Source organism: Nelumbo nucifera, chromosome 7, assembly GCF_055504915.1.
Source record: "Nelumbo nucifera cultivar China Antique chromosome 7, China Antique-T2T, whole genome shotgun sequence".
NCBI classification, from domain to species: Eukaryota; Viridiplantae; Streptophyta; class Magnoliopsida; order Proteales; family Nelumbonaceae; genus Nelumbo; species Nelumbo nucifera.
In genome coordinates this window covers 30,492,844-30,503,354 of record NC_142655.1, presented here as the reverse complement: position 1 = coordinate 30,503,354, position 10,511 = coordinate 30,492,844, and the positions used below count along the sequence as shown (strand labels likewise).

At 34.5% G+C, this 10,511-nt stretch overlaps 1 pseudogene; it reads left to right on the top strand.

Annotated features, from left to right (window-relative positions):
* The first annotated feature begins 1,858 nt into the window (after window positions 1–1,858).
* On the top strand, window positions 1,859–5,953 carry LOC104598368 (flotillin-like protein 4 pseudogene; annotated as a pseudogene).
* Window positions 5,954–10,511: the final 4,558 nt, after the last annotated feature.

The window sequence follows — 10,511 nt, the reverse complement described above, 5'->3', positions numbered from 1 at the left end:
CAGGGATGTCAATTTTTCCCATTTTTCCAATCCTTGTAGAGACCTGTCCCATTATGGTGTGTTTGGTTGTTGTGACTGGGATGGGAAAATGGGAATATTCCCATAAGATTCCCACTTTCACGTGTTTGGTTGTTGCGATGTGATGGGGAAATTTTTATCCCTATTGGTGGGGGTGGTGGGGATCCCCACTTATATATGCATGTGCGTATATTAATATTTTAAAAATATGATCGAATATGTTTGAATATATTTGAGTCTTTTTTAATATGATTGTAAATTCTAAATATTTTATTTTTAATTTTTAAATGAAAAAAAGCAAAAACAAAATGATTGACATCATAAAAAAAATTACAGGTCTGGAGATCCCCATGGGATGGAGAGTGGCCCCCCATCCCCACCCACCCCGTTGCCATTCTTGATCCTAATTGGGAGGGCTTTCATGCAACGACTCCTGGCTTTGGAAGGTGGACCACACACAAAAATCCTAGAAGATATGTTCCAACTGCCGTTGACCCGGACGGTCGGACCATTCGGCCTGGGAACTGTCCAAGCAACCGGTTTCATTTTACCCCAAATCCGAACCCTAACTAAAAATTGTTGAATCAGTCAATAACCCATTAACCTGGATGGTTGAACCGTCGACTCGTTCAATGGTTTTTAACTGTTAGACTAAATGCCAGTTGGGTAGCAGCTTAAGCAGTTCGTGAATCGGGATGTCCTTAGAAGCTTGAAATTCAGGCCAGAAGAATAAAAAAACCTTTAGCTTTGTACTGTCCATAGCCTGTGCTTTCCACATGGTTCTCTGAATATGAGCTTCATATAACAGTAGTAACAGTGCTCAAGAGATTAGCGTGTCTGATGAAAGGAACACGTGGACAGCCGAAGTTCTATAGAAGCCAACGCTTCACCAGACAATTCACTGTGTTAACATGTGATATCCAATGCGCGAGTTTCAATGCATTTAAACAATTAAAGAGGCTTGCAGGTCTGATGTATTTGGACAATTAAAGGGGTTTTAGAACTTTGATGTACTCAGCAACCCATTTGATTGAGCTGCAGTCAAAAAGCCACTAAATGTAAGTGCCCGTTTGGGAGGTGATTGAGCACCTGTGTTCCCCAAAAGCTATATGGAGTAGCTTCTTATTCTTTTTTCAGTAGTGTTTTTGGAGTTTAGAACACAGTGAAGGGCTTTCTGAATTTCACCAAACACAGCTTTTGGCGTTGTTGTGTGGGACTCAGCAGAATCCCAGAAGTTGTATCCTGAAAGCTTTGGTGACTAGTCAGAACAGTGAAAGCCCCTCCCAATAAAGCCGAGGGTCTCACGGAAAGCTTTATAATTTATCGATTAAATGACTAGTCAGAACAGTGCCATGCAGGGACTGCGTATGCACGGACTGTCAATGGGTGGTTCAATTAATACAGCCATTGAATTATTTAAGGCCCAAAGTTTACAAGTATTTATGTTTTTTGGTAACCCATTTTTCAAACTATTTATTATGTTTTTAAGTATTTATTGGGGTGGAAATGTTTATTAAGTTGATTTCCCCACAAGTGTTTATATTGAACATTAATGACAATTTTAACCTTCACTACACTCATACATATATCACAATTATTTTTGCATATTATAATATACATTTCAATTACAGCCCACGTGAACCCACACCTTGATTGCCATGTGGATCCAATTAATAATAATAATAATAATAATACATTTCTGCCATATGTCCTTTATGGCAGGCATAATGCAAGTACGTGTTGTTTAGACTTGCAAAACCACCTTTAAGCGACCAAGAGGAGCTATTGCAGTACGGGATGTTGCTCCTGTAACACCTCCTGCTATTAATTGTTGGGGAAGATGGGGTTACTGTAACTTTGGAGGAGAAGCTCTGAGGCGTGTCTGAAGACACTGCCTTTAGAACGTTATTTGCCCCCACTCAGTTGCACTGAGTTTGCTGTTGGGTTACAGGCAAATTCGTTCCCATGATACAATAGAGCCTTGGGCGAGAATCTGTAACCAGCAAAGTTGAAGAGTTTCCAAAGAAACCTTTCGTGAGACTGCAGCAAACTGGACTGAGAGAGAGAGAGAGAATTTCGAAATTGTGTGATTTGGAGTCTGATTCATGCTCCTTAAATAATTTGTGAAGAGGTATGAGGAAAAGGTGGGTGCTGGTTTAGAGAAGGCACCTTGAACAGTCACAATGATTGTGACTGTTCAAAAAGTAGTTAACAGTTGGTGATTGTTAACTTTGAATTGTGCCTTTTGATCACACTCAATCGAATCGTGATCGTTGATCTGATCAACGGTCAGCAATGCACCAAAACCAAAGCCACCCATCGTGAGCCACGCGGGTGCACGCGAGCAAAGTGCGCCTCTAAAGCGCCTCATTGCGCCGCACACACATGCGCACACGCGTGCGCGCATGTTGCGTGGTATCGAATCCCTATTCTAAGGAGTGTAAATCAGCTCCTATTGAAATACTAAAAACAAAACTTATAAATTTCCAATGTGGGACAAGTTCAAAACTAGGTTTTTGTAAGAGAAAAACTGATTTTTAAATCAAGTGTGTAGGTACAATTTCTCATGTAATTGACCAATCAAACCCATTGGATTTAATCTCTTATGAGATTAAAATCCAACATTAATTATCTGCGTGCATGGACATGCTTCCTGATGATGCCTTATGGAATAACAAGCCTACTCCCCAATATGTACAAGGCATGCATATACCCTCTCCGGGTAATGATAAATATTCTCAATAGTAGCCTCATGGGGATATAATAGAAGAAAATCTCTCCATTCTTCAAATGTTATAATTCCATTGTTATCTTTGTCCACATGTTCCACAAAACGGGCAAGTTCTTCATCATCAATTTCAATCCATATAGAAGAGAATTGCCATGGCTTATAGGAGGAAAACAAACTGATTGAAAAAGGAAGTATTGCACAGCAAGTCATAAATGGCTAAAACCACAATTTCAATCCCATCTCTCTAGCCACGTTAAGGAGCTTGTTCAAGGGATCATCAAGGGTGAGACTCAAGTTCTAGCAATGTTGGTGACCATGGAGGAAATCTTCAGAGGAACCAAGGAGTTCAAGCAAAAAGTGTTCGAGAAAGTTCAGCTAGAACTCAACCAGTTCGGCCTTCTGGTCTACAACGCCAACGTTAAGCAGCTGGTCGACGTGTCTGGTCATGAGTACTTCTCGTACCTTGGCCAGAAAACTCAAATGGAGGCTGCCAACTAGGCTTAGATCGATGTGGCTGAGGCCAAGATGAAAGGTGAGATCGGAGCAAAGCTTCATGAAGGGCAGACAAGGATCATATCAACCCAAAGCCAAGGAGAAGGGAAGAAGGAAGAGATTAAGGTGAAGACAAATGTGAGGATATATGAGAACCAGAAGGAGGCCGATGTTGTAGAGGCCAACGCGGATTTGGCGACAAAGAAAGTGGGGTGGACTTGCTAGGCTCAGATGGCGGAAGTGGAGTCAGCAAAGGCGGTGACCATCCGAGAGGCTGAGTTGCAGAGAGAAGTTGAGAGGATGACCACATTGACCCGCACAGAGAAGTCGAGCTACTGAGTAAGGCCAGTGTGGAGTATGAAACCCGGGTATGGAGCATTGCCGATTAATCCAGTCATGTTCTTTCTATTTTTCTTCTTTTTTTCTAAATAAATCCAACTGTTCTTGATGAAATTTCTATGATTTCCGAGGCATAGAAAGCAATTGCAGAGGCATTTTTTTATGCTTGCCAACAAGTTGCAGACGCAGAACTGTATGCAAAGAAGAAAGAGGCCGAGGGAATAATGGTGCTTGCACAGGCGCAAGGTGTTTATCTGCGGACTCTGCTGGAAGCATTAGGAGGCAATTATAGTGCACTGAGAGACTATATGATGATCAATGGCGGAATGTTCCAACAGATGGACATCGTCAAGGCGTATTTGGAAAGGGTAAAATAGGTATTTGCAAAAAATTAATCATCGGTTTAACATTTTCCGTTATGATTATTGACCGAAGGGAGGTTTTTGTCATTTTATTTTTGAAAATAGCGGGATGTTTTTGCTAAAGTAAAGCTATAGGGGAGGTTTTTATGATTGTAAGAAAGTTCAGGGGAGGTTTTTATATTTTATCCTAATAATAAATAATAATAATAATAATAATAATAATAATAATAATAATAAGTGCCGCTACATTTTGCTTTCTACAACCTCCCCCCCTCCTCTCTCTCATTTCATCCTCTTTTTCTCAACAACCACCTTCCAACCATCTACTTGCCACACTCTTTGAATGCTAGTAGCTCCCTCTCTCCCTCTTCCCTCTTTAAATAGATAGTCATAGACATGCACATACATCTACCTCATTGCTTCTAAAGAAACGAACAGTACTAAAAATCCTCTATCACTTTCTTCCTTTCTCTTTGAGTTTGAGACACAGAAACAAATGGCACCGTTGAGGCTGCTTAGGCTTAGCCTAAGCCTAAGCGACACTGAAAATCCTTTCTCTTTGAGTTTGGACGCTTCTGGCCACTTAGGCTCCAGCCTTGTGAATCATCTCCTTCAAAGGGGCAACACCGTTCACGCCATTGTCCAGAACCATGGTTAATTTCTTTCTTTCTTCATCTTCTGCTTTACACTCATCACTCTTACGCCTGTAATTCTCCTTATCTTTTGCGTGGATTATTTGTTTCTGGTGATTTGCAATTGCAAGCATTCAAGGGAATTTCTTCCGACAATAGCAAGAATCTGAAAGTCTTCCACGCCGATCCGTATGACTACCAGAGCATCATGGATGCCTTGAAGGGCTGTCCTGGCTTGTTCTATAGCTTCGAGCCTCCTCAGTATCAGCCCACCTTCAACTCGGCCATGGCGACAAGTCCGGCTTCATCTTTCACCGCTACATTTCCGCCATTAACTGTCGCTGGGAGTAGTTATAGTTCACCATAATCCTGATTTGGCAAGAGAGAGAAATAGGGGAGAGATCGGGAGAGGAACTTACGAAGAAGGGGCCAAGATTTGGCGATTAGAAGAAAAGAAAGAAGAAGGTTTCCAATGAAAGAGATGGTCAGCAGGGAGGTGAGGTAGATGAAGGGACCGAGCAAGGAAGGGAGGGAGGAAGGAAGAAGATGATGAACAGTGCTTTTTGGGTGTAGGGGTACTTTAAGCATTATAGAAATTTATCAAGGACTGGTTCGTCCTATTTTTTTGGAGAAGTACTTAAAAAAAAGCCAATTTGAAGTCACTTTTTCTCCACTTTTTTACCAAACACCCATAAGTACTTAAAAATTACTTAATGTGTAGTCCCATGTCTTAAAAGAAGTAATTGTTAAAAGAAGTACTTCTTTTAAGTGTTCTCAAACAGGGCCCTAGTAGACTTACAACCATTAACTTGCCTCTAATTTAATGGGTACCCATAATTCAATCCAAATAGCTTCCCTATAATATAATTTCAATGGTTTTAGCCATTTTTAGCCATCGATTTGTCAACCCATTTAATTTCAATGGTTTTATCCATTTTTTTATTATTTTTTTTTTTGTTTTTTGTCAAAACAAGCTATTCATTCGAACCTGATGGTTGAACTATCGACCCAAACATTGGTGGCCAAAATGATTTTGATTCTGGTTCGTTTTTTAAAACATTGCTTCAGATACGTCCTCCTCCTCCTCCTCTCTCTCCTTCTGTTTCTCTCTCATTGCAATTAGAGAAATGTGCAACTACTATTAAACCCTATTGAGTATTGACACCATGAATGAAACAATCAGAAAAATCGAGGGGGGTTCTTTTTCTACATCAGCATTCCCCGTAGTTTGAGCTCTCAACCATCGACCAACCAATTCCGATTGTTGTTCTTCTGTTCATTGGCTATTAACCTAAACCCGTTAGAGATCTGCAGAGTACCTGGTTTTTTGGCAAGCATTCTACCATGGTGATGGAAGTTCAAATCAGCCCTCAACAAAACCCCACAGTATATCCCCGCCGTGTATTGGGAACATCTCCCTATGATGACATTATTTCTGATATTATCATTGGGAGATGTTCCCAATACATGGTGGAGATGTGCTGTGGGACGTTGTGGGGGGCTGATTTGGATCCTGGTGGATACACCTCCTATTTCTTACTTAACAACTTTGTTTTGGAGCTTAGAGATTTGCCATCTCCTTAGCTGTTGTTTGGTGAACAAGAGGAGACCCCACTTGGTGAGCTTGTAGTTCTTTTTCATTAACATAAAGATGAAGCAAAACAAAAGTTTTTCTTGATTAAATTGGTCAAACAGGCCATAGGGTCAATAAAGTCATTTTACACATCTATTCACATGAACATGTAATCTGTATTGTATAATACAGCCATATGGGGTGCAAACTGTGAGGGGTGTCTTAATCTATGTCTTATTCTATATATATATATATATATATATATATATATATATATATATATATATATACATATATATATTAAAATTAGTCTGTCCACATCACCATACTTCTTGCTTCAAACCCCCCTTTCTAATTTTTTGTCTTTTTTTATTTTTTTAATTCCACATAATTACCCACTAAACCAATAAGGAAATCACATATGCTTAACTATTTCTAACAACCATAAAGAAAATGAGATCACATCTATGCTCCACAAGGAGCTGCCCCACAATGCCCCATAGCACATCCCCACCATGTATTGGCAACATCTCTCGATGATGACATCATTAGGACTGTTACTATCATCAGGAGATGTTCCAATACACGGCGGGGATGTGTTGTGGGCGTTGTGGGGCGGCTCCCTGTGGGGTGGAGATGTGAACTCTAAAGAAAGAGGGATTTGCTTTTCTAATGTTTAGCCAAGTGGCGCCACTTTCCTCCACTTCCTTCTAAATTGTCTCTAATTCCTATTTATCTTCTAAATTATCTCTAACTCTTATTTATCTCTTAAATTAACTCTAATATAGTAGAAAGATTCTCTCATAAGCAATCTCTAATTCATATTTATCCTCTCCCCCACTTTTTATCTATATCTATCTAAAGAAAGTTTCAATTAAAAAATTCATAACTATTTAAATGTTATAATGAAATTATATACCAAATTTAAAATATTTATTCAAACACAAAAAATTAATGGATTTAATAATATTCATATTATTAATAATTCAATATTTTTACAAAATTCATCATGAAATTATGAAGTAACAATATAAAATATAATTTTACAAATTATTCAATTTAAATGTTATTCAAATAATAAAAATGTAACATTTAACATTACAACATTATTTAAATATTTCAATAACTAAAACTCTTAAATAAAAAACATTAAAAGTAGCTATATAATATAACAAAATATTTAATATTACGTAATAACATTAAAATAAATAAAATCAAAATATGAAAAATTTTAAATATTTTACATATTATTTAAATATTTAAATAAAAAATATTTAACAAGACAAAATTTTAAATAGTTAAAATAACAAAATTATGTAATAAATTTTAAAAAAATCTTAAAAGTAGAAAAATAATTACAATAGAATTCATAATATTCATATTAGTAATAATTTAATATTTTACAAAATTAATAACGAATTATGTAATAATAGTACAATTATAATTTTATGGACTATTAAAGTTAATAAATAATTAATATTTTAAGAATCTAAATAAAATTATTATTTCAATAACTAAATAATATTGTAAATAACTAATTTCAGTTATATCAATTAATAATTATAGAAAATAACTATCAACAAACTTATATTTATTAGTAATAATTTTACAAAAATAGTGTATATTCGTTTTATATTTATATATATAAATAATATTTATTTTATTTTCATTAATTATTTATTATTTTTTATATATATGCTTTCAATAATTATTTATAAATGTATTTATAATTTTTTTATTTAATAGAAAATTATCAATAACTATTGGAGATTAAACAACTATTATTTAACTTTTGAAATTTAATTTATTGTATTTTTGTTATAAATTTATTTATAGTAATTATATATTTTTTATAATTTATAGATTAATACTTATTATATATTAAACTGTTATTTAAGAGTACACTATTTATTGACTAATTTAGTATATTTTTAGTATTTATTATATTTTGTAATTTTTGTATTTTTATTATATATCTATTATATTTTCATTATAAACTTATTTTCAATGATTGTGTACGTTTGCTATAAATTTTCAATAATTGTTGGAGATTAATATATTGTTATTTATTAGAGATTAGACTATAAAATTAGTTGAAATAAGGATTGTTCAATGATTGATTGAGTTCATTTACAGGCTTTTTGCTAACCAAATTGATCTGGTCAAGCCCCTAGTTTATCACTTGAACCTGATTGACCATTAGCGAAAACCCACCAACTTGGGTTGTATCGATTTGGGTCTATTTTCGGTTTATTTGTTTGTTCAAAATATTTAAACTTGAAAATTAATTTTAAATTTCATAAATTAGAATGATATATTAAAAAATAAATTACAAAAATTAAATATATGATATAAAATATTTTAGACTAACAAATATGGGAATTTTCCTACTTTTTTGTATTAAAAAATTAAATTTAAAATATAAAATATTTATATATATTTATTAAACCAAGCCGAACTGAAATACTAGAAAACCGACCAACTCGGGTTGTGTTTGATCTAATTGTTTATTAAAAAGTTAAAATATAAAACAATTATATACTCTTATGTATTTCTATTGTTTAACTTTCGCTTAACAAAGCATGGGTCCCCATCACCCTGCTTCTCCTTGCTCCATTATCCCCACCCTGCATTATCTTTTACTTTCTCTCCCCTCCCCTTCCCACCACTCTCATTAGGCCATGCCACCCAACTACCTAAGAATATTGCTATAATCTCTCTCCCAAGGTATCGCATTTAAACCAATAGGAAAGTATCGTGTTACCCCACTCCCTAATCAAATCCTAAAATGCATCCCCCCAATCTATATCCACTCTCCCTCATTTAAAATATTTATATTAATTAATAAATAGTTAAATATGGTTAATATTTAATCCCACGTATATTCAATGAGTATTAAATAGTGTTACTACCAAAAGTTAATAAATACGGTTAGTAAATTACCAAAAATTAAATATTCTTATTAGTACGTTTAGTAAATTACCAAAAATTAATAAATATTGTTATTAATTAACTCATTAACAACATTTTATAGAAATTGAAGACTCTTTGACTAATTTCTATAAAATTGAGAATTATATTTAACAATTATCAAAAAGTATAAAATTTAAGTTATTGTTATTATTATAATTAATAACCAAATACAAATGGGGGAACAAAATATTATAATGTTAGAAAATGAAATTATTAATTAATTTATATTGAAAAATAAAAGATAAATTAGTGTAGCTTTGTTAGTAAACTACCAAATAAAAAAACATATTTAATAACAATTTAAAAAAATTTCATTAAATCCCCACAGTTACACAAATGTAATAAATTTTCATAAAACTAAATTTTTGTAAAATAACATTTTTGAAATTAAAAGATATAAAGTATTTGAAGGTTTATTTAAAATGTATTAAATAATTATTGAAAATTATTAGAATATTTTTGGAAATTTTATGAAAATTTATTACATTTGATAGATTTTGGAAAACCATTGAAAAATTATTTAATTTTCATTGCAAATTATTGAAAATTATTAAAGATAAATAACTATGGGAAATGGAAAACTATAATTTGAACAAATAATTAAGATAAATTAGTATAATATTGGAAAAAGGAAATTATTGGTTAGTTTTGAAGGGATGAGAGATCCATCATATGGATGGCCAAACCCTACAAGTAAGTTGCGCGAAATTTCAAAAATTTCTCTCTTTCTCCCATGTGGGAATCACATTCCCTATTTTAGAAAAGTGCATTTTCAAGGATCAATCTTGAACCTAAACCAGACCAGATCTGAAACCAAAAGGTAGGAGAGGGATATACCTGATACGGAGTAGTAATAACCCCCAACGAAAGTGTTCACGTCCAAGGAGATTACGAAAGACTGCTCCCACTGAAGATGACACAGCGTAGGGTGGAGCAGAATCAGTAGGATGTGTCTTCAACAAGAACTTGATTCTTCACCAAGAATCTGATGGAGGGAGAGTGAGCACGACTTTAGATCACCTTTTCTGCCAAAAGGTGATATCAAGAACCCTTTATTGATCGCTCCTACTGGTGGAGATCGAATTGGTAATGGCGGCAATAGCAAGAGAAGGCAAGAGTAGAAGATGGTGTCAGTCCAACTGTATGCTATCTTCTCTCTTGTATCAGTGAAACTGAAGGATGAACTGGAGGTTTGCCTTGCTCCTCTATTTATAGCCTTAAAGAGAGCATCTCGTAATCCCATTAGGAGTTTCCGAATCCAAATCTTGTATTTGGATCTGGACTCTCTTTAAGAGATAAGGATAATCCCTTATCTTATCTACAAATAAAGATCAACCCTCTTAATCTAATTAGGAGTTTCCAGATCTAAATCTCTATTTGGATCTGGACTC